Raw genomic sequence first — 24251 nt, 5'->3', positions numbered from 1 at the left:
CAAATGATAAGAAAAGAATCTTATGCTTAAAAGGAGCTAACTTTAAAACTTTGCAAATTTTAGAATGACATATGTTCAAAATGTCATACGATTGATGGATGTTTTTGTATTTTAAGAGAATAGCTGTACACCTTTTGTGATTAAAAATAGTCATCACCATTAGTCTGGTATTTGGTGACTTTGTCGTTGAGTGGGAGCTGAATGAGGTGCTGATAGGTCAGATGAGAGGCTCTCAGGGGGCGTCGTTTTGGGAAGTGAACGGAAACACTGAAAAACAGTTAAATTAGATGTTCTCTCCTTGTTCCTATTTGAAGTGGAAGTAGATGCCTTTTCAGAATACGGTCACAGGCCACATAACAATGTTTCAATCAATGTAAGAATGCATGTGGGACAGAAGTCCTGCAAGATTATAAAACCATATTTCGACAGTCCCTTTTCTGTGTTTAGAAACACAAATACGGCCATTAGGTTCCAGTTGGCTACAGTATTCAGTATACTATCAAGCTGTGCTGGTTTGTGCCCTAGGAGCAATAGGTGATACCACAGCCTAGGTCTGCAGTGGGCCGTACCACCTAGGTTTGTGTACGGCCACTCTGTGAGGTTCACACATTGATGAAATCGCCTGATGATACATTCTCTGAACATATCCACCTTGTTCAGTAACTGTACTGAGGTTGCTTATTGAGCTGAATTTCTTAGCCCATAACAGAGGTTTCTCAGGGACAGAAAGGTTATATGCCAGACTACTACAGGAGAAAAAGTGGATATTAATTTTAATATCAACAGAATGGAAATTGATGTTGGTAACACTAATTTATGTAGAAATATTTCGTGAATATCAGTGAAAGAATAGGATAGCAAAAAAGTTCATATGCCTTTAACTGCCTAGTCATTTTGCCGAGAAGCAGAAAGAATCCTCAGGTGAATATATCTGTTGTAAGTCACTTTGTTAAATCAGCTGCTTTCACCAACTGTGACACTATTCAGGAGTTTAGAGGAAAAGGCCTTGCTTTGCCTCGGGCCACGCTTCTATTCTTTTTGCTTAATGTGAAGAGGAGAGGAGAGATGGAAATCTCAGGCGAAACCTCTGGGAGAAAATGCCCTTGTGCATTACAACTTATTTTTCTGGTCTCTAAGAATCTAAAATAGATTAGTTCGGGTGTCCTCCTGATTTCAGCTTGGATGGCCAGCTCCCCAGGAGCAAGGGGGCTGCATTAGCTTCTGCACTGAAGCATTTGTGCTGTGATACACAGTTTTCTCTATGTACCATTTGCTAAGCTGTTTAAAAAATCACAACAGAAGAAAGGGACATAAAATGTACCATTAAGTCATTCCATGAGATTTACAAAGGCTTTAATGAGTTAGAGATGGATGAAAAAGCCCTTTCTGATTCATTAAAGGTATCCATCTGATTAGAAGAGATTTTCATCACCTTATCAGCTAATCCAATAAATTGACTATCCATTTCAAAATGACTCCAATTGGATTCATGTCCATCAGAAGGATTTTCTGAGAACCCCAGAGTACTGTATAAATTGAAAATTATCATCAAATTGCCACTGGAAAAAAATTTACTATATCCTGATAAATCTAGAGGATTAGAGAAAAAATGCCCCATGCTAAAATGTTACCACAAATCAAAGTTTAGCCTGCATAGTTCTCTTCAAATTATTATTTATCAGTTAAAAAAATCCTTAAGAGGAAGTCAATTTTTTTTTGTTAACTGAATTGCAACTACTTCATGAAGAGATTGTTTGGTAATGTTTTTTGCTAAGTCCCTATAGATCTTGAAAAACACAACTAACGTGGTTTTATATATCTGGAAAATATTTTAAAATGCCATACCAATGAGATAGTCAATGCCTGGGACCAGCTAATCAAATTTCCAGTTTTTGGCTGCTGTATACCCCAGTCTAACAAAGTAAGATTAATGGGGTGTTAAAAGTCTGTATGGACTTGTCAGTTTTATGCTGCAAATAGGGTTAATTTCATCCAAATGTAGAAGTTTTTAAAATTAATGTGAATGAACTAAAGCTTTATATTCATTTTCGCTTTTAAGAAACTTACGTTTGCAGGACCAGTTCTATACACATTTGCTTGGCTAATGGAGAAAGCTGAAGGAGGAAAGAAATGCCTTTCAGGGAATAGAACATTATGAGGTCAGCTACAATGGAGAAATGCCAGACGTTGAAATTGAGAAGAAGATAATTTTACCTATTGGACTAGCCAAAAGCATTTATTCTGGGCTAGTATCTGATACTACACAGGGAGACAGGCTCCTTTATCTTTCCTCCAAATCACCTTTTACATAGTCTCTACAGGAAAACTGAGGTGAAGATATTTTGCCCTTTGTGGAATACTCTGCGTAATGAGAAGGCATCTTCATAAACCACCCCTAGCATTTTAACAACCTGGCCATCATCCATGTATTTGTCTACGTAATGCCAAACACTTGGATACTTGGAAACATGCAGATGTCTGATTGCATTTTTAAGTTGCCATTCAAATGGTAAAGACCCAGGCTATGTCTATGTGTAGTTTGAATTGGGTGGTAGTTGACTAAGCAAGGGGCGAACAGAATTTCAACAACACCTTTTTTTATTGCTCTGTATATTTTCTTTCCCCTGAGATAACTTCAACTTGAATCATGGAAGCATATACTTTTAGGATGCCCAAAAGAAGTAAAATTACTCACACTGAAACAGAAATCTACACAGCGTTAAAAAATTGACATTCATTCAAGGTGATGTAGAGGACCGGTATGATGATCTACGATCTACAGAGCCTCAGCTGTTTGGCACTTAGTTTTGGCACCCCGAGGAGAAAGGGCAATAGACAAAGGGCTGGCTTTTTGAGAACACAGTTTATAACGGTGTGATTTAAAGAGTACCAAGAATTGTATCTCTCATCAACTGTTTTCCACATCTGGACTAAGTGTCTTTTCTTCCTTTGGCCTTATTTCCTATACTTTATCATTAGAGAATCAATAACGTGTATTAATAAATATCATATTTTAAAGTATAATTCTCTTTCCCTAAATAGAATGGTTATGACTTAAACATTTGTTAAGAATGTAGATGGTGAGACTCCATGGCCTCCTATCTTAGATTTGTGTGCAAGGGTGTGGGAGGTGGGGAGTGAGGGAGACTGGAGTCAGGCAGCCTGCAAGACAAGCCATATCTGAGTGGGAAAAGCCAGCTCAGAGAGGGAAAGAAAGGCTGGTGAGCGAGCAGCAGAGCAGGCTGGTGCCAGCACAATGGAGACAGCTGTGCTTACTCCCCCATTTCAATTCTGCCCTGTCCCCTAGGCAACCTGGGGGAGGGCCTGCAGGTCAGGGTTAGGGGCCTTGTCTTAAGTCACCATGTGCTTCACTGCCTGGCCCAGCACATTGGCACGGGACCTAGCACATAGTAGACGCTCAGCAAATGTTTTTCAAGTAAATCAATAAATGAAGAAAAGAACTGTGAGGTCTGAAAGCTCGAGGGTTAGATTGCAAAGACTCTAGGCTCAGAGGAATTTCAGAAAGTCATATAGTTCAACTTATCTTCAGTGAGCACTTAAAACCACACCAAGAAATAGCTTTCAATAATTTTCTTTTTAGAAATTCCCACATCCTTTCCTCAAAGTATATTTCAGCATCATCTAAAAATTCTATCTTCCCTTTATGATTCGGGATCATCTCTCTTCTTAATAGAAGCAAACTTTTGCATACTAATACATCTTTTAACTTTTCAAAATGATTTTGCACACGTTTTTCTCTTTCTCTCCAGAACAAACTTCTAAGAAAATAGGGCAGGGTTTACTGTTTTTATTTTAGCTTAATTTATTCAAAATTTCTACTTCTTAGTTTCTCATTTTAAAAATGTGCATGGTTTGAAGAAGCTTCCAGCAAAGTATGGGCAGATAGCAATTTCCCAACTCTTCTCTCTTAAAACTGAGGAAAACCCAATTTAAGGTACTTAGAGATTTAGGAATTTTCTCAGCAGCCAAACATTGCAGGAAAAGGCAGATCTCTTAGAAGGCAGACCTAAGACCAGGGTTCCATTTACCTCAATCTGATAATAATGTTTTACACACTCCACCACTGGTACCTGTTATTCATGTAGGCCCACTTAGGCATCAGCTTTGACAAGTGACTCCCATCTCTTTTAAATATGACATAGGTTTTCTATGTCAGATTTTTTTTCCATCACTTTGATTCTTAATTATAAAACATTTTTATAATTTTTAAATTGGCTGAGTTGTGGAATAAACCTTGAAGATAATGCCGTTCTGAGAATAAAACCAGAAATATGTAATAGCTTTGTTAGAATATTTTCAATATTTATAAACTGTTAATTCTTTTCAAAAATGATGAGCTGCAGGGAAGTTATGAGATGAATGTAGGTATAACAATTCTGATTTCCTTTATTGTCTTATTTCCAGTGTTACCACAGGAAAATATTAGCTGAAAGGTTAACTTCAAAACTTTGGTTTGGAAATAGTAAGACTATTTACAATTTAGAAGATTCAAACAAAGATAATTCTCTGAGATGTAGGAAGATATAGTTTTATACACAAGACAGATGTGTTCTATGTACATTAAGTTTATAGTATTAGGTCATCAAATATGAAATGTCCGATTTTGAATCAAAAATGTAGTTTATTATATCTCAAACAAGAAGCAGTGAAATTAATCAAAGTATGCGCCTAAACTATCGACACAGTTTTACCATCTTAACGGTAGCTTATTTATGCCAGCAGTGAAGAAGCCTGGACCGTAAGTGGCAATGAAATTGCATTTTCTACAGCTTGCTGAAAATTGAATATTTTTCCTTGCAAGGAGGGGTCCAAAGCCTGGAAGAAGTGGTAGGTAGTCAGTTGGTTCAAGGTCTGGTGAATACAGTGGATGACAGAAACTTTCCTAGTCCATCTTCTGTAGTTTGAGCACCAGTGTGACATGTGGTCAAGTGTTGTCTTGCAAGAGGAGTGGCCTGTCCCTAGGGACCAATCTCAGCGGCTTAATCACAAGCTTCCCCATCATTTCATCCAACTGGTTGCAGTAGACATCCGCTGCAGTTGATTGACCAGGTTTCATGAAGCTGTAGTGGATAATACCAGCACTGGACCACCAAGGAGACACCATTAGTTTTTTTTAATGAATATTTGGTTTGGGACTGTATTTCGGCACTTCATCTTTATCCAACCATTGTGCCCAGCATTTGCAAATGTAAAAAAAAAATCATTTTTCATCACACATAACAATACGGTGTAGAAAATGTTCGCTTTTATGTCGCAACAGCAAAGAAAGGCAAGCTTCGAGACAATTTGCCTTCTGACACTCATTTAATTCATGAAGAACCCATCTATCCAGCTATTTTTAAATTTCAGCATATTATGGGTGTACAGATTTTAAGGTTTCAATAAATGCCCTTTCCCATCCTCCCCCCACAAGTCTGAGTTTCAAGCATGACCATCCCCCAGATGGTGCACATCTCACTCATTATATATGTATATACCTGCCCCCCTCCCCCCTCCCACCTGCCCAATACCCTATTACTGTAGTACCTATGTGTCCACTTAGGTGCTGCTCAGTTAATACCAGTTTGCTGGTGAGTATATGTGGTGCTTGTTTTTCCATTCTTGGGATACTTCACTTGTAGTATGGGTTCCAGCTCTAGTTTCAAATCGTCCAATATTGTTGGAATAGTAACGTCAAACCTTGCTGCTAATTCATGCCTAGGTTGAGATGGATTTGCTTCTACTACAGCTTTTATTTCCTTATCCACCTTGGTCTCAGGTCACCCACATGGCTCAGTTTCAAGATTACAAGCACCAGAACAGAACTTCTCAAACTTATCCACATACTCTGCATTCCTTCGCCACATCCTTCCCAAATATTTTGTTGACACTTAGAGCTGTCTGCCCTGCATTTGTTCCATGACAGAACACATATTCGAAAACAACATGAATTTTTGACTTATGCATGGTTTTAAAAAAATTGCTTTAAAAAAATTCGAAAGATAATCATAAGCCAAAACATGGGTTTGAAAGACTGAGGATGTACCTTCATAATAAAAAAATAAAACAAGAGGTGTCAAAATGAAATGTTAGAGATATCAACTTAAGGAAATCAGACATTTCATATTTAATAACCTATAATATTAGAAAATTAAACTACGAGGAAGGGACATCTAGTTTAGTGATGGATTTGCTGATATAACAAGGGTCTGCAGGTCTGCTTGGGGTGCTGGTTAAAACCCTGTTCAGGGAGAAAACACCCACAGCCACCTGGGGAAACCAGTTAACACAGGGCAGCACAAGCTGACAGCTCAAACTGCCAACATTTTCCAGCTCCAACCATCTGAGCAGGCCAGAAGAAGTTGGCCAGCTCGTCCTCATTTGCTAGTATGGGAGTCCCACTGTAGCTGTAAGCCTCTTTTTTCTTTTCTTTCTGAGTGAGCTTTAGCAGAGGCTAAAGCTGTTACAGAGCATGGGCGATTCCAGCTGAAGGCATTTCTTAGCATTTGGCCCTCAGCCTCCACAGGAGTTGTGGCTTTAGAAAGAATAACAGAAGTCGCAGTTCATTATTCTACCAATTTGTCCCAACCTCTGTTGAGGTACTTTTCATACATAATCCTAATGGTGACAACCCTGAAGGGCTGTGCTAATTTGCCTTGCTTTTTGATGAGAATGTTGAAATTCAGAGATGTTTAACAATGTATTCCCAGATATACGGTTGGAAAGTGGCAAGGTCAGAGTTTGTACCCTGATCTTTCCAGCGCCACTGGGCCACGTGGGCTGAGGAATGGCAAGATTGCTCCACTTGATCTGAGGTAGGCATGGTAGCACCGGGGGTTCGAGGTTAGCAATAGCAGTTACTCTAGGCTGTTCTGATCATTTTGTACAGAGGCTGCCCTCTGTCTGCTTAAAACTGGTTATCTTTATAGACAGAATAAACAAATAATTCAGCTCTCCACTTTTCTAGTTTTTATGAGCTAAGTAGTTTAATAGAACCTCAAAGGAAATCTTATCTGTACATATCTATGGCATGAGAGAAAAAAGCACAGGCTTTGAATTCAGGCAGATCTGGATTTGAAATTTCACTCTGCGCAAGTAACATTATGCCAGTTATTCCCTATTACAAATTAGTTTCCTCATGGAAAAAATATGCTAACACCTTTTGCACAGGGTGGTTATGAGAAATAAAAATGTTAGAAGAAAAGGTGCAGTGCATAGCCCATAGTAGTAACTGAATTATGATTTTTACTATTATAAATTTAAATTTGTATCAATGATAGTAGTAATAATAATCACTCATATTACTTTGTCATCAGTGTTTTTTTCTACAAGACACAATTTGCTAAAAGTACAACTATTTATTTTATTATTTGTAATAACAAGACTTATGTTTTAGGACTAGATATTTAAAAATTATTTTCCACCTTGTTCGGTGATGGGTTTTGTGTGTCTATTGAAATCCTATTAGCTAGCATGTAAATTTGGTGAAACACACTAGCCTGAATTTAATTGTTAAAGATGATCCTTATTCTTTTCATAAAGACAATAACAATTTGCTTGTAAAATAGCGACAGTGCAACTCGGTAAACATAAATCATCAGACATATTGGGCTAAATATTTTATTAATATTTAGTAATATTAGGAGAAGGATTCTTAATGACTGCCTGTTACTATTGTATATAATATTTGACTAATAGGCCAACTGTTAAATATCAACCTTGTCAAAAAACACAAATGAAATGACTTACAGACATTAGGATTGTTATGACGTTAGAATGGTGTTTCTGCTACTGCTTCGGGCAGACCCAAGTCATAACATCTCCTTTCTTTCTTCTCTATTTGTTAGAATGCCCTGGCTTCCCTATCACATTCTCTGATGCATAATGGCCCCGTGCTGTTTGAGCTACAGCCCTCTTGATGGGAAACTGTGTCAAGCATAGGAGGAATGCAAGGTAGCCTGTATCTACTCTTAAAATCTCGATACTGAAAAGTATTCTTCTAGTGCTTGCTTGTTAGAGTGCCCATAAAATGATTTGCTGTTTCAGCAACTTGTAGGCCAGTCAGAGAGTGGTATAAAACCATCAGTTATCACATGGTAATATCCTTTTATTAACCACTGAAATTTATCAAGACGTTTCATGACAACCGACTATGTCAGATGCTATTATTGGCCTAATGGTTAATACGTTTGCACTCTATTCTACTTAGCTCTTTCTCAATGCTTACTGTTCCTTTTGTGCAAAACATTTTTTTAAAATGTGTGGGAGCATCCTAACTTTTCGACATCTATTTCAATATACATATATTTATGGGCACTCAGTCGGCTTTTCAAGTTTTCCGCTTAGATGTTATTCCTTAAAGTGCAGGCACTCTCCGAGTTATGAGCACCTGACTTGCAAATGCCCTGGACTTGCACTCAATTTGCCGTTGGGCCCTTTTCCCTGCCCTCCCAATACTGACCCCTCGTTCCCAGCCTGCCGAAAGAAATTTCTGTAAAGGCTGCTGTTTTCTTGTAGCTGGTGCTTGTAATGATTTGAATCTATCTTTGCTAGTTCATAAGTATCTTGGTTAATTTTCTGTTTTTGTTCATTTCAGATCACAGTCAACACCACTTTGGGTATTTGTTTTTAACCTTAGACATTCATTTTAACTTATTTTCTCCCTTGTCTTGTAATTTTTGCCTAGATCCTTTTGTAAAGCCTCTCTCCTCTGCCCTCTTTTCCTCCCTTTCCTTGTGTATGTCTCAATTGTGAGCCCTCAACTCACTATAATCATACCTAAGTGTGAGTGGCCACATCACCATAAAAAAATTAAGTAGCCTTTACTTGAAAAAAAAAAAAAATTCAGAATTGACATACAAAACCAAAGGGTCCTGGAGTTTTCTTTCAGAATTTCTAAAACTCTAAATGTATTTCTCCTCTCTAAGTGAAACTTCTTTTCCTCAAGATCTAGGATGCAATTAATTTATTTTTGTTTTGTCCAATTTTGTTATTTAATTGCTTGCCCTGTTTTGCTCTAATTTTCACCACAGGTATATGGCATTTCAGGTTAAACATAAACATGTTAGGCTTGTGTGAAGACCTAAGCATTACCTAGTCTTTTGTTACTATGGACAAATGATTTTGAGAGTGTAAAAAAAATGGCTTCCTAATGAAACTTTGGAATATAAGAAGGTGACTCCATTTTGTTGGCTGCTGGGCAGACAGCAGCTCACAGCAAATGATTCTAAGCACAGGGTGGCAAACAATGATGGCAGGGCATTTTCTCCTATGAAACATGCTGGGCATTTCTAGAATATTCCATTAAAATCGTCTCTGTCTTTGAAAATTGATGATAACTGAGAAGGGGATAGATGATAGAAATCTGTGTTGATTAGCATCTCTCTTTTTCCATCCCTTGTCCCCATGAACCTACCTTGACACGAATCATGGTCATCTCTGGTGCAGCTTTTACATTGCAGGGGCTCCTGATCAGGCTGCAGCTTCAGGGCTTAATAGATCACTCTGCACACAGCAGAAAGGCCTGTGGATTTTTTCCCCCCAATGTGCAGTGAATTTTCCTTTGACCTAAGGGCATGTGAGTGGGAAAGACATGTGTCTCCTGGTTTATTTTATCAAGATGTAATGGGTTAACGGATGGGTTTGATGGGGTTATGGCTTCCAAGGAAAGAAAAAAATAAGGGAAAATCAGAAATAAAAAATAATGGCATACCATTAAGTTTTGCACACAGGATCTCATTTGATTTACCCTAAATACCTATGAGATAGATAGAGCAGAAATTATCCTTCCCATTTTAAGGTGAAGAAGCTGAGAGTCAAAGAAGTTATATTGTTTCCTCTAGGTCACATGGCTAGTAAGGTTCAACAGAGGTTGGGAGTGAGGGAATAATCTCAGGTTAGACACATGGACAGAAAGTGGAGAATCTATAGCAAGTATTTATAAATTGTTCAGTATTTAGTAAAATGTAATTGAACTTTGTCAATGAAGAAAACCCTAGAGACTTTCAAAGTGACCTGTGTTTCTAATAAATAATTTATAAGAGCTCTATGAAATCTCTACAAGACATACTTATGTTGCCTTTGATAATATTTGAAATTTCCTAAGTTAGAAGAGAGATGCAGCCTTCTAAGGTTTAGGACTTATCTTAAATGTAGAACCTGAAAGATTTGAGGTAAATTTAGAACCCTAGAGATTGGAACATCCCCACAAAGAACTACTTACATGTCTGGAAGAGAAAAGCTATTTTTGGGATATAAATGGCTAGAAATCAAGCATGATGGAGAACCCTCTTTGCTGAATGTTAAATATTCAGGTCCTCTTGATGACCCAGTGTAATTCGCAGTTAGACCAAATGCCTCATGTCTTTTTAGTGAGACCGATGATAAACTAAAAGCATGGCTCCAGGTGAATTAAAAAGTATACTTTTTTTTATAAAGAACTAAGTTCTTTTGGTAATCAGAAAAAAAATTCAGACAGAATGAAAAAAAAAAATGACATCTTTTGTGAATCTTTCCTAGTGTCTCCTCAGTCTCCTTGATGAATTCCATTATCACAAAAATGACCTTTCCAGTTCATATCTCTTTAGAGGCTAATGCAATTCTATGCCATTCTGTTATAATGAAAGTATTACATGGATAACTATCCAGCATTATCTTCCAGAAGGAGAACTAATTTGGGCAAGAAATGAAGTACTTTAATATAATATCAAATCTCTGTAATTTTTTTTTTTTATCCTTATAGAAACCTGCTGGCTAGAGCTAAGCAAGTTCATGTACTTGGTAAATATACTGAGCTCACTACCTAATGCAGAAGTAATTTTTGTTACCACATTCATGAACATTCATATGAATGCTTTCTTTAAAGAACAGAGCCTCAGATAAATCCAAAGGCATGCTGCCGAACCTGCTGCCGGCACATTTCTGTTGAATTTTCCTTTCAGAGATGTGAAAACAAAAAGTATTAAGATCATGGCATGCTTCCTAGATGCCATGCAAGTTTTGAACATGCACTACCTGTCTCTACCCGTGAGAAGTGTCAAGATGGTCTGGATACAGCATAAACACTAATTATATTCTCCTGTTAATTGTGTATTTCTTTGACCTGGTAGCAAAATGCAACTTAGTGTATGGTGGAAAGAGCTGGGGATAATGATGGGAAGCTTCCTTGGGCAGGCTCGTGCATGTAGGAAAGTAAAGTTTTTGGTGAACTATGGTGTCTTCATCTGGGAAACTGACACTGATTTTCAGTCCTTTCTGAAGGTATTGTTTATCCGATGAAGATAGACAGTGATGGTGTAATGATCAGTTAGCATATAAAACAGAGATTCAAACCACGGTTCGTATTTAGAGCCAGGTTTGAGGTCAAGGCCTGTTATACCCTTTGCAGGGGGCCAATTAAATGGATATATAAATCCCTGCTTGTTCTGTATGATAATAAATTTCTTAGTGTAATTCCTTAGAAGAGGTAAAAACACTGTGAAAAAAAATGCCTTTACTATTACACTCCCTATGAGACAATTACCTGGCAGAGATTTTAATTGCTATGTTGTGGATGTGGAAATTGAGGCTCAGAGATTTTAAAGTAGTTTACCTAGGTCATACATGTGGTCTACAATAATGCAAATTAAGTTAAAAATTTTGAAAGTAGAAGGCAACTGGACAGACAAGGGGCCAATTTAGTTCCTGAAACCTACATTGAATCTGAACTTAATGGCGTTGACTGTTAACAAGTCCCAAGTTTTGCTGAATTGAGCTATTAATTAAATTAACTTCATAGAATTATTTAAACATGAGCTTTTCATTATTTTCAAAATCATGAAAAGAGTGTAATATCGAGAAAGTAGAAATGAAAGCCTCATTTTTTGTTTTATAGAACTGTCAAAATAGCAAGAGTGTCTCCAAGACTTCTCTCACAATCTGTCACGTTAACGTTCTAAGGTTACACTTATGACTCAGTGAATAAGTGTATTATTAAGAGGTAAATATTTATTTCTCAACTTGATGTCTCCTCTCTTTTATGCTGTTCTGAATATAATTTTGTTTTCCTTCTGCACATTCTTCTGCACTTTCTACTACTATGGTATTTGGTTTTTTTTTTCTTTTTTAAAACTTCTGTTCATGCATTTTATTTCTGGATCAGTATGCTGACATTAAACTCCAGCCACTCAGTGACACTGCCTCTATGACTACCTTTAACATCCCTTTCCAAAGTGGCATATTTCTTTTGGCTGGGATGCTGCAGGTTTGGGATTTGCAGATCAGAGTCTGACTCTTAACTCAGCTCTCCAGCTCTTAATGCACACTTTTCATTTATACAGTCTTTGACACCACACAGACATCCCATGTTGAAATCTTTTTCAGAGTCTCGACCTGTCTGCTAGACTAAACAGAGACAAGGAAACAGGTAATGACAGAATTGAAACATGGTTTGGGGATCTTGGGAGGAAAAAAGAAAGTAAAAAAAAAAAAAATTGATGAACAACATAGTCACCCAAGCTTGTGGTGTCTCATCAGAACTTCTCAATGTTTGGAAGTTTTCCCAAGACTTGCCCTAGTGAGACAGAAAAGACTTATTAGATCATTGCGTCTGCTTCCCCACCTGGGCAGGAAAGAGTCTCCCATACGGAGAACATATGGCTTGGTCTTAGATTAGCAACAAAGAATGTCAGTTGGCAGACAGATGGAGGAGAAGCCAGGATTGTGTGAGCTTTGCTAACCCGGACCTCACAAATGAATTTTAAATATCATATCCAGTTAGTTCAGTTATGAAAATAAACACTGACCAACCTATATAGAGGAAGAGGAGCTACCATTTATTGAACACATATTACAGTCTAGGCATAGCATTTTACAAATCTTTTTGTCTAGTCCTCGTTTCCATTATTTTATTGTCTCCATTTTGCAGATGAAGAAAGTGAGGTTCGGAAGTGTGGGACCACTTAGCTCAAGGTCATGAAGAGCAAGTCAACCGGAGAAGCTCAGATCCCACCTAGGAGTTTGATTGAAAATCAGTGCTTTTTGGAGGGCACAGGTCAGAGAACATAAAAATGACTTATTTTACTTGATTTTTAAAAATTTTTAATTGATATATTTGTACATATTTGTGGGGTACATGTAATATTTTGATAAATGCATACAATGTGTACTGATCAAATCAGGGTAATTAGGATACCCATCACCTCAAACACTTATCTTTCCTTTGTGTTGGGAACATTACAATTCTCTTCTAGCTAAAAATGACTTTAAATACTATAATGTTAGTTACTTCTTTCACTTTTTTTTTAAAAAAAAACATGGATAAAAGAAGTCTCCCTCTCCTTTTTTTTTTTTTTTTAATTGTGAAATTCTATGAACTGGCTGCAGTCTGCTGCTTATATTGCTTAATTTCATAGTTCTAGGAACATAGAAGTAGGCTTTGGGGAATCAAAATGAAAAAGAGACTATGGGAATAGGGCAGGTATAAAATGGCATTACATTATAAATATTCACAATCTTCCTCTTTCCCCCCCACTTCTTAAGGAGAGAGCCTTCTCATTTCTTGGTTCAGATTGAGAGCTCTCCTTTGTTTAGCAGAATCAGAGGGAAGGTGCAGGGGGGCAGTTATTATTACCTGCCAAAGTGAAGGAAACAAAAATGCAGTGTTTATATCACAGAGGGAGGAGGGGGACTCCTGAGGGAGGCAAAGTTGTAAATAAAGTTTTGCTTTTCCTTTTCCTTCTGCACTTCTACTATTGTGGTGGTTTTGTTTTTATCTGTTCATACATTATTTAACGTCTGTTCATAATTCACAACTTCAAAGGTGAAGTTGTTAGAGAGATGGTTTGGGAGTTGATGGAGAGAGGGCAGAGCCTTAGCACAGCTGCGGGTGTGTGGCAGATGGAGAGATCTGTGGGGGAAGAGGACAGTGGGAAATTTACTGGAGCTTATACGTTGGAAATCATTTGATATTTTTCAAGAGACTCCAGTAAATACTTGGGTTTAAATCTATCTTGGAAAGATGTATCCCATCTGTGTTTTGTTCCTTTCCCTCTCTTCTCTTGCCTTCTCTTGGTTTAATCAAGTTGTTTACTTATTCCATTTCCCCCTTCTATTAGGAATTTTATTAGTATTTTAGGGGCTACCATTGAGTTTATCACAGGCATCTGTGTATTATTCGAATCTGCCTGAGAATATTATTATCACCTTCTGGGCAATATGAAGGACCTAGAACAGTTTAGCTACATTTATTACTCTTTCCACCATCTGCCTTTTGTGATATTGTTGCCAAACATTTAATTATCTCTGTATTTTAAATTCGACACAAGAGAGTTATTGTTGTCTTCAATGGTCAAGATTTCATTTAGATATACTACTACATTTACCCTTTCTTGATGGTCTTCTTTCCTTCTAGCATTACCTATGTATGTTTCAATCTGGTTTCATTTGTTTTATCCCAAACAACTCCCTTCGCTATCTTTTTTAGTTAGGTCTCCTACAGTGAATTTTCTCAGCTTTGGTTTGTCTGAAAATGATTTAAATTCACCATTATTTCTCAAAGTCATGTTCTCTGGATATAGAATTCTAAGTTAGCAATTATTTTTTTTTTCACTTTAAATCAGTTTTCCGTTTTCCTGTGTCTTCCATAGATTTCCCCTTTTTTGGTGATGCTGCCCTTCTCTGATTGCTTTTAACAATTTTCCTTTATCTTTGTTTCTCATCAATTTCTCTATCCTGTGCCTAGAGGTGGTTTATCCTGCTTGTGGTTAGTAGAATTTCATGAATCTGTGGCTTGTTACTTTTATCAATTGTAAATACTCATCAGTAATGCCTTTTCAAACATTTTGTCTGATGTTTTTCCCTCTCTTATCCTTCTGGTGCCAAAGTACACACATTAAAGATTTTCACTATTTAAACTGTGTCCCTTTGAGCTTTTCTCCATAATTTTTCTACCTGTGCTTTTTTTTTTTTTTTTTTTTTTTTGAGACAGAGTCTCACTTTGTTGCCCAGGCTAGAGTGAGTGCCGTGGCATCAGCCTGGCTCACAGCAACCTCAATCTCCGGGGCTCCGCGATCCTTCTGCCTCAGCCTCCTGAGTAGCTGGGACTACAGGCATGCGCCACCATGCCCGGCTAAGTTTTTTTTTTGTATATATATTTTTAGTTGGTCAATTAATTTATTTCTATTTTTGGTAGAGACGGGGTCTTGCTCAGGCTAGTTTCGAACTCCTGACCTTGAGCAATCCGCCCGCCTCGGCCTCCCAAAGTGCTAGGATTACAGGCGTGAGCCACCGTGCCCGGCCTCTACCTGTGCTTTAATGTGGATGTTTTCTACTCACTCATCTTCCAGTTTAGGAAACTCATTTTCTACTGTATCTTCTCTGCTGTTAAACATATCTACTAAATGCATTTTCAACACAGTATTTTTCACATCTAAAATGTCCATTTCATGATCTTGTATAGATTCAAATTGTCTGTAGAAATCTTCCATCTTTTTGCCTATTTTGTTTGAGCATATAATCATAGTTGTCTTAAAATTTGTACCTGATAGCTCCAATGCCTAGATCAGATCTCTGTTATTTTTTTCTATTGGTTTTCAGTCCTTTCAGGTCTTGTTTCCTAGCCTTCTTGGTAATTTTTCTACTTATTGTCAAACATTGTCTAGCACAAATCTTAGAAGATCTTAGGTGATATCTTCCTCCAGAGAGGACTTGATTTTCTTTTGGTGAGCAATATAGTCTGAGCAAATCACATTGACTCAATTGGAGCTTGATTTGGGGACTTGATTTCCCCTTTTTGTAGTGTTGAGCCCTTCAGAGTCTCAGTGAAAACCTGGAGTGACTACAAGAGTCCCTTCTTTTTATGAGTACTAAACTTTGATGGTTATCTCCCTAGCTTCCTAAAAGTGCCCGCATACTCTGTTTAGTTTTATAGCCTCTTATTAGTCTCATGTTGCTTGGGTTGATGACCTTCTCTCTGAAGCTTCATAGCTTAGGTTCTGGCAATCCTAAACTATGAAGGGGAAATTTCATGTAGAAAGTCATGCTCACATCCCCGGAGTTCCCCTTTTCTCTGGAACATTAGCCTTTTGTGTACTGCTCCCTTCATACCCCTAATTCCAATTTTTGCCAGGTGAATATGCTACCAACTTCCTGGTTAGCTTCTATGTCCCATACCTTGATTTAGCAAATGCTTGAGAAAAGACTAAAGTGGATTTGGGCTCACTACAATGCATTCTCTTTTTCTAGAATCTTGTACTCGCCAGTCCTTGATGGCATTTGTCTCTAATGCTTTCAACTGCAATTTTAAATTTCTATCCAGCTATTATAGTTCTTGGCAGGAGGGTAATCTGATCCATGTTACAGTATCATAGACAGAAGCAGAAATATCCAGTAAAAATTGAAACACATTTTAGTTATTCTTGGGTATTAAATTATATTCTCTCTCTTTCTCTCTGATTCAGTGAAGCACTATACAATAGCTAGTTCATGTAGCACCTCTGATTTATATGGATTTGTAAAATTTAAACATTTCACAACTGCCTACATTGTTATGGTATCATTTACCAAAACGGAAAGAAATGACTCACATATGGGGTGAAGAAATTAAGAGTCGGGTGTGTGTTAAATTTAAGATATCTAGTAGACAAGTAAAAAGAAGAGTAGAAATCAGCTAAATCTGCATTTCTGGAGTTTAGAGGAGAGTGCCAGGTTGGAAATATAATTTTGGGAATTCTTCAGCTATACATGTCATTTGAAGATATGAGACTGGTTAAGAACCCCTGTGATCTGAGTGTAGGGAGAGGAGAGATAAGAAGAGAGCCCAAAGCACTCTAACATATAGATGTGAAAGAGAGAAAAGGAATTGGGCAAACGATACTGAAAAGGAGTTGACCCTGAAGTAGGAGAAAAATCCAGAAATTGTGTTGTATTGGAAGCGTGTTGAAAAAGTATTTCTGCAAGGAGAAGATAATCAATAATGTCAAATGCTGCTGACAGTAAAATAAGGACAAAGACTTGACCATTGCATTAGGCAATATGGAAGAACATAGTAACCTTGGTGGGCACAGCTTGACAAGAGTTTTGAGGATGGAGCCATTTTGGAGCAAAGGGAGAAAGGGAAGTGAGAAAGTTCAACCAGAGAGTATAAGTAGCTCTTTTAAAGAGTTTTAAAGGAGTTTTGCAAATAAAAGGGATTGATAAATGGTGTGTAGGCTATGCAGTCAGGCTTTTTTTTTTTTTAAAGATGGAATAATTTCAGCTTGTTTGCATGCTTAATGAAATGATCCAGGAAAAAGAGAGGAAAATGATGATGCTTAAGAGAGATGGGATAAATATAGAAACAAAATTCTTAAATAGAAAATAGGAAATGGGACCCAAAGGGTAAGTATAGGAAATACACTGAACAATTCATTTAAAGTAAAATCTTTTATTTATTTACTTATTTATTTTTGACACAGGGTCTTCTGTTGCCTGGGCTAGAGTGCAGTGACATCATCATAGCTCACTGCAACCTCAAACTCCCGAGTTCATGAAGTCCTCCTGCTTCAGGCTCCTGAATAGCTAGGACTGCAGGTATGTGTCACCATGCCTGGATAATTTTTCTATTTTTTTGTAGAGACAGAGTCTTGCTATGTTACTCAGGTTGATCTCAAACTCCTGGCCACAAGCAATCTTCCTGGCTCAGCCTTCCCAAGTGTTGGGATCACAGGCATGAGCCAGTACACCTGGCCTGAAAATCTTATATTTAGATACAGATAGTTATGTATTAATAAATGTGGTAGTGCACATATTTGACATCTATTCTGTTTATTTTAACCTTTTTTTTTTTTTTTACTGAAGTGAGAAGCAATCACAGCAAGATGGGAGAGGATTTGGACAATTCTGAGGAGAGAGAAGAACATGTGAAATAAACCTCTTGGAGAATAAGAAAGTGAATTGATCAGGAGAATGCAATGTTCAAGAGTCTAATTGAAATTTGTAGTCATAAATTTTAAGTGCCATTGATCGGCATGGCTGTGGTTTTTTCCAGTATTGTTCAGATGCTTGAGCAAGCAAAGAATAAATGGTAAAATTAGTTCTTCCAGAATTGTTTATTGTTAGACGTGTAGGATAGAGAGAAAAAGGATCAAAGCATTTGAGGGTATATGCAGGGGAGGGAGTATAATTAAAATGATGGACCATGGAATTTTAGGTTGTTTTAACAGGGAGGTAAGGATAAGAAGAAATGACTGCTGATAACATGTTATGGTCTGAATATTATGGGACCCATTGGAGTCAAAGAATCATTGGAGCTGGGGCACTTCTGGAGATAAATGGAAAAGATAATAAGTGGTTGTGACTTAAGAGATGGAATGTTATTGGTGATTATAGGTTCTAGGGTATGCCCCTGGGGGTTGAGATTGGCTGGAGACTAGAAAATTGGATGTGAGGAGTTTGATGAACTGAAAGGCCTAGATGGTTCCTCCATGTGAACATTGAAATCACCAAAGAAGATTATAGCAAGAGTGTGGAGAAAAAGACAATAATCCCAGGGATCAGGTCTTCAGTGAGTGAGGGAGACTGTCTTAGTTCATTTGTGTTGCTATAACAAAATACCACAGGCTGGGTAATTTATAAATCATCAAAATTTATTACTCATAGTTTTTAAGGCTGAGAAGTCTAGGATCAAGGTGCCAGCAGATTCTTTGTTTGGTGAGGGCTGCTCTCTGCTTCTAAGATGGTGCCTTCCTGTTGCATCCTCTGGCAGGAATGAATCCTCACATGGGGAGGGAAAGGCAGAGAAAAGGTAAAAGAGAGACAGGCAGCACCTTCGCACTGCTTTTATAACATCATTAATCCCATTGGTGAGGTTTCCACCCTCATGACTTAATCGCCCTCTAAAAACCCCCACTATTATTATTATACTATCACATTGGGGATTAAGTTTCAACATATGGGTTTTGAAGGGACACCTACATCCACACCATAGCAGGATGGTCAGGAGGATGCAAGATGACTGTGGCAGGAGGTGGAGGAGGTTATAATCTGACAGTATGTGCTTTAGAATCAACAGGTGATTTGCTTTGATTTTTTTTTAGGAGGGAAGAGTAATGATCTGGTTGGGGTATAGAGGAGCAAAAAGGATATTCTCATTTTCATCCAGATTATAATGGAATTAAGGGTGGGAAGGAATTTTGGTGGTGAAATTTAGGAGAGAAGTCATTTTACTAATGGCAGACTATGAATTCCAGACATTACAATGAAAGGCTCTGCAGTAATGGAGGAGTCCAAAATTGGGTCAGACCAGGAGCTGTACAGAAACTTATGAAGAGGAGAATCTTGGTCATAAGGGATGATCTGAGGTTTAGGGCTTCTTGTGATGACTGAGACAAGCAGAGATGGAGGGAAGGGTGATATTCAAAAAAGTTTGCTGACAACCGGTATGACATGGGCCCTTGCAAGTCAGAATTGACACCAATCTGTCATAATGACCCCGTAACAAACAATTGTTATTTTGTGTGTGCTTCCAAACCGAATCCCAGCTCTGGAGGATGGGACAGATTCTGCATGCAGGCGCCTCCTTGAGATTGTTTTTTAGGACAGTTTGTGACGGCAAGGCCGAGAATGTGTGGTGGCAGAATGTGAGGACTTCTGTTGACCCCACTTTGGTTCTCCTACGGCACTCTCAGTTATAAATATCTGCAATATATAGCTGTAATGATTTCTGAAAGAAATGGACTTGTAGTGCAAAGATATAAAAGCAACCCTTGCTCTGTATTTACTAATTGCATGAGCTTTAGAAAGTATTATAACTGTTCTGGGCCTCAATGCCCTCACCTGTAATATGAATTAGATTGAATTGGAACATTTCTAAGATTTCTAAGATCTCTTTTGGTGGTAAGGACTTGAAATAACAACTTCCAACTTGCTTATAAACATTTGCTTCATCTACATGTTTCAGCCGAGGTACTATTTCTACTTTGTCATTTGTACTCAGTCTTTTGATAAATGTTCCCTACATCAAAATGTCCCTCACTTCAAACAAGTTATTTTCAGTCTATTATGTAGTGATTTTCTGATTCTATAAGGAAAAAAAAAAACCCCTGAATTTCCATTTTCTATCTCTGAAACTTGTTCTGTCTTTCTCCTACTTACTCTTTCAATACTCCTGAGGGAAAAATAATGTTTGGGTTCTTTTTTTCTTTAAACTCTTCTGGGAGACTTTTTCATCTTTGCTATCTCCTACATATTTTCTGAAAGTTTTTAAAGTACTTAACTGTTAAGTGCATTTAAGCTATTCCTAAACTTTTAAAGACTTTTTTTTTTTTTTAATTTAGAGGTTGCCTCTTTTGTGGTTAAAACGAAAAAGGAAAAAACTTTACTTGGGGAAAAAATTCACTCTGTGCCACTTTTTTAGACAGTTTCAAGGCCACTAAGTGTGTTACTGAAACTTTGCCTTTACTTAATGCTGTTCATCTTGCTGTTTCTTTCTTATTCTATGGAAAAGTATTTCCTAAGTTAATTGTCAGGAATCTATTGGATGTTAGATATAGAAGTCCAATTCCAAATGACTTAAATGGATTATATTAGTTACACATTGCTGTGTGACAGGTTGCCCCAAAACTTAGCTTTTAAAAAGGACACACTTTTTTTTTTTTATCCCAGAGTTTCTGTGGATTGGGAATCTGAGCATAGTTTAGCTGCATCCTCTGTTTCATGGTCTCTCACAAGGCTGCAATCAAGGTGTCAGCTAGGTGTTGGCAGGCTCATCTAAAGCCTGGAATAGTGAAGAATCCACTTCTAAAACCAGTGGTTGTTGGCAGAATTCAGTTCCTAGGGGCACTATTGGACTCAATGCCCCAGTTTCTTTCTTTCTTTCTCTCTTTCTTTCTCTCTTTCTCTCTCTCTCTCTCTCTTTCTTTCTTTCTTTCTTTCTTTCTTTCTTTCTTTCTTTCTTTCTTTCTTTCTTTCTTTCTTTCTTTCTTTCTTTCTTTCTTTTCTTTCTTTCTCTCTCTCTCTCTCTCTCTCTCTCTCTCTTTCTTTCTTTCTTTCTTTCTTTGACAGTCTCACTCTGTCACCCTGGGTAGAGTGTAGTTTCATCATCATGGCTCACTGCAACCTCAAACCCCTGGGATCAGGTGATCCTCCTGCCTCAGCCTCCCGAGTAGCTGGGACTGCAGGCATGTGCCACCATGCCCAGCTAATTTTTCTATTTTTAGTAGAGACAGAGTCTTGCTCTCGCTCAGGCTGGTCTTGAACTCCTGACCTCAAGTGATCCTTCCGCCTTGGTCTCCCAGAGTGCTAGGATTACAGGTGTGAGCCATTGCGCCCAGCCCCAAGTTCCTTCCTTGTTGGTGGCTGGAGGTTACCCTCATTCCTCACTACGTGGCTGCTTATGTCTTCAAAATGTGCAAGCCAACAAGGCAATAAAGAGAGTATGCTAGTAAGACAGAAGTCACAGTCTTTTTTATCCTAATAATGAAATTGACATCTCATCACTTTTGCCTTATTCTATTCATTAGAAGTAAGTCACTAGTCCACACTCAAGGAAAGGAGTTATTCGAAGACATAAATACCAGAAAATTGGACTAACAGCTGGGTGCGGTGGCTTATTAGCCAGGCAGCTAAACGTAGAAAAAATTAGCTGGGCATGGTGGTACACACCTGTAGTTCCCAGCTACTTAGAAGGCTGAGGCAGGAGGATTGCTTGAGCCCAGGAGTTTGAGGTTGCTGTGAGCTAGGCTGACGCCATGGCACTCTAACCTGGGCAACAGAGGGAGACTCTGTATCATAAAAAATAAAGAAAAAGAAAAAGCAGAAAGTGGGACTATTGAGAGTCATTTTGAAAAAATGTAAAGATGAGGTATAACTTGTCTTCAGGTACAAGTGTGTCCATAAACTTAATAGATGCTATTAAATATCAGTTTTTATCCATCATCTTTACTCCCATTAGTTTAATTTTTAGGTAAATTCTCCTTTCATGGTAGACCATGATGGCTCCAGACTTTTATCCCACCATTTTAGCAATTCAGTGGAATGACAGTGTTTCTTTCCTATGAGAAGTCTTGGGCTTATAATCACTGATCCAGTTTGGGTACCATGATCATTTTTTAATCAGTCATGTGACTCTTATTGGCCACTCTACAGCATGTACCTTCTCCTGAATCTAGAAGGAGTGGACATCCCCACCATGGACTTAGAGTGGTGGATGGATACTGCCTCAAAGAACATTAGGCTGCTAGTCTCAAAAAAAATAGGCAAAGGATTTTGGGCATAAACAAAACAACAGATGAGTCAGGCTGTTCTACTTTAACTGACAGTGGGTCTAAGTGGAACAGGAAAGGGAGAGTAGTAGTGTTTGGGGCTCTGCTGCTGAATTAGAGTTCAAAGACTCTGGGCATTGCCACACAGAAGCAAACCAGACACCTCCATAACTGGGTGCCCACAATATGTCAGGCATTGAGTTAGGTGCTTTACATATGTGGTCTTATGGAATATTTGCAGTAACCTTATAAAGCTGGTATTGTTTCATTTTTACAGAGAAGGAAATATGTTTCGACATGTGATTTCAAATCAAAGCTATACTGATTCCAAAAACAGTGCTCTCATGAAGCCATACTACCTGCCAGAACAAACAAAAACTTTTTATCCTGTTCTATTTCACACTTACAAGAATGAGAAACTTGGATTTATATGTTTTTATTATATATATTTTTACAAAGTATAATTTAATATCTTTTATAGTTTATAGTTTAGCAATCAAATAGCTTATTGAAATAAACTTGTCTGAAAGGATTTGAGGCACCAAAGTATATGTAGGTATTAAGCTTAAAAAATTAGAATAAAAATGAAAAATAGAGTCAAGGGAAATGAGGAAGCTAAATTTTTAAACAATGTTTTAACTGAATTTGATCTTACCAAACTGCTTGCTTTCATTTTCTCTCTTTCTGGTCATCTTTACAGTTTTTGGTGTATTCCCTTAATATAGAAAATATGGAAAAAAATTGGTGAAGAAGGATAAATATGCTTGCACTTGATAACACATAGTAAATACCAGAAAAATGACTACTTGCAGAACAAAAAATATAACTCCATATGACAATTATTTTTATGCCCTTGAACCTTAGTTTCCTCACCTATAAAGTAGAGATAATAATAATCATCAGGGCTGTGTAAAGAATAGAAATAATGTATAAAGAGCAAAGTATTTAATATGTAATGTGTCTCCAGTAAGATTTTTTTTGCAATTATCCAAACAAATTCAAATATTATCCAACATAAACTCACAAAATAATTAATTTACTCAAGGGAAGAACTTAAATGGGCCTGGTTTAGTTGCATATATTTTTCAATGGTACAAACTATTATGTGTAGAGAAGTGGTGGACAAGTAAGAACTAAGTGTGTAAAAGCAACTCAACTTGAAATTCAAATTTTCCTGGCCACTCTTCTTGAGTGACTGATGAGAACAACACTTGGGGAAGACAGTCATTTTCAAGACCTTGTATCTGATTCTTCTATTCTCTTAAATTTTTATTATGACTTGCATGACTCTTAATGGACTGTTACTCGTTTCTTAGAAATTTCTGAATTTACTCATCATGTTGGGTGATACTTGACTGAAGATTTTTGGGGCACCTTGATAATTGTAATGAAAGTTTGCTAATATTTTCTCTGCTCAAGGGAATTCTGCATCTTTGAGGTCTTGAATGGAGGCAGAGGCAGTTTCTCATGGGAAAGGTGAAAGCTTGGGCTACCTGCTTTCCAAGTGTCCCGTGGAGCTAGGGAGTGGGCATGCACTCCAGGCCTCAGTGGGAATATTGAGCTAAACTTGAAGGAGGAGAGGCAGCTGTCCATACAGAGATCAGGGGGGAAAGAGCATTCCAGGAAGCAGGAAGAGCCTCTCCAAATGCCCCAGGGTGCAGGTGCTTGGTGTTTTTAAGGAACAGCAAGGAGGTCAGTGTGACTGGGGCCCTGTGAGCAAGGGGCCAAAAAATCAGCTTTACAGACATATGTTATACACATTATCCCAAGAACCATTTAACAGATTTAAAAAATTGGAATCAAAAGAGGTTAAGTGACTTGCCCAAGATTGCACAATAAGTGCCCAAACCAGAAGTCAGAGACTCCTCTTTTGCCCCCAAGTCCTGTGCTTTTATCAAGATGCCATTGCATGTTTTCCTTGAAATTGCCTTGGTATTTTCTTCATACTCTTGTGAATTTTTTGTTAAAGCTATCAGAAGTCAGGAATCACGCCTTCTTGGGTTGCATTGTACATAGCACAAAGTTCAAATAGAT

General features: G+C 37.8%; 1 long non-coding RNA gene across 1 annotated transcript in view; it reads left to right on the top strand.

Annotated features, from left to right (window-relative positions):
• The window catches only part of LOC105854781 (uncharacterized), a 100134-nt gene extending 82593 nt beyond the window's left edge, over window positions 1-17541 (top strand). Inside the window, exons 2-3 of the long non-coding RNA XR_012921646.1 lie at window positions 12905-13030; window positions 17433-17541. This is a non-coding gene — a long non-coding RNA (uncharacterized LOC105854781). The remainder of the gene's footprint in view (window positions 1-12904; window positions 13031-17432) is intronic.
• Window positions 17542-24251: the final 6710 nt, after the last annotated feature.

This window comes from Microcebus murinus, chromosome 11, assembly GCF_040939455.1.
Source record: "Microcebus murinus isolate Inina chromosome 11, M.murinus_Inina_mat1.0, whole genome shotgun sequence".
Classification (NCBI taxonomy): domain Eukaryota; kingdom Metazoa; phylum Chordata; class Mammalia; order Primates; family Cheirogaleidae; genus Microcebus; species Microcebus murinus.
Note: the sequence above shows the minus strand (reverse complement) of the source record. Positions and strands in the feature narration are given on the sequence as shown.